Source organism: Ipomoea triloba, chromosome 14 (genome assembly GCF_003576645.1).
Source record: "Ipomoea triloba cultivar NCNSP0323 chromosome 14, ASM357664v1".
In the NCBI taxonomy this organism is placed as follows: domain Eukaryota; kingdom Viridiplantae; phylum Streptophyta; class Magnoliopsida; order Solanales; family Convolvulaceae; genus Ipomoea; species Ipomoea triloba.
In genome coordinates, this window is record NC_044929.1 from 14,380,377 (window position 1) to 14,381,100 (window position 724).

Below are 724 nucleotides of genomic sequence, written 5' to 3' on the forward strand. Positions count from 1 at the left end.
TTGAACGTTTTAGACAGACACTTCTTAAGAATTTCGAACCCCTTCACTTCACTTCCTTTCTTTTTCTCTTCTCTTTTATTCCTTTTGTGTCTTTACGTCCTTATATATGAGAGTAGAGGAATAATTCCGTTGGAGGGAAAATTATTCCGTTTGAAATTTGTCTCCCATGCTGATCATGGGTCTTGCATATTTTCAGCATATTTCATGGAGTGGTGATCTTGTAACTTGAACCTCTTTGTCTTGTAGTGAATGTTCCATAGTTCACTTTTCTTGAGTCCATGCTCCACTTTCGTCTTTTGGTAAAAGTTACTCTTTTTATATTCCTATTATTCCTTGTTTGTAGGGAATCAGACCACTTCAGCATTGGTGCACCTTTTGACCGTTTGTGGTGGAAATCTGACGTGTCATCCATTTCCGCCCATTTTGAAATCTTCACGTTCGGCACCTCTTCATTATTCCATCTCCATGATATTCTTCTTCTCCAGACTTTAAGTATGACCGTCATTCAGCTTTGTTGGAGAATTGTTAGTGTATCGAGACCAAGGTTGATATCTTGATTGCTTAATGTCTCGAACTCAAATATCGAGAGGTCTATCTCTCGAACTCTGTTTTATGTCTCGAACTGGATAACTGTATCGAGAGGTCCTACCTCTCGAACTCTGCTTATGTCTCGAGACTTAGTTGATGTCTCGCAGACCCTTATTCCTCCAGTGTTGTCCCATGC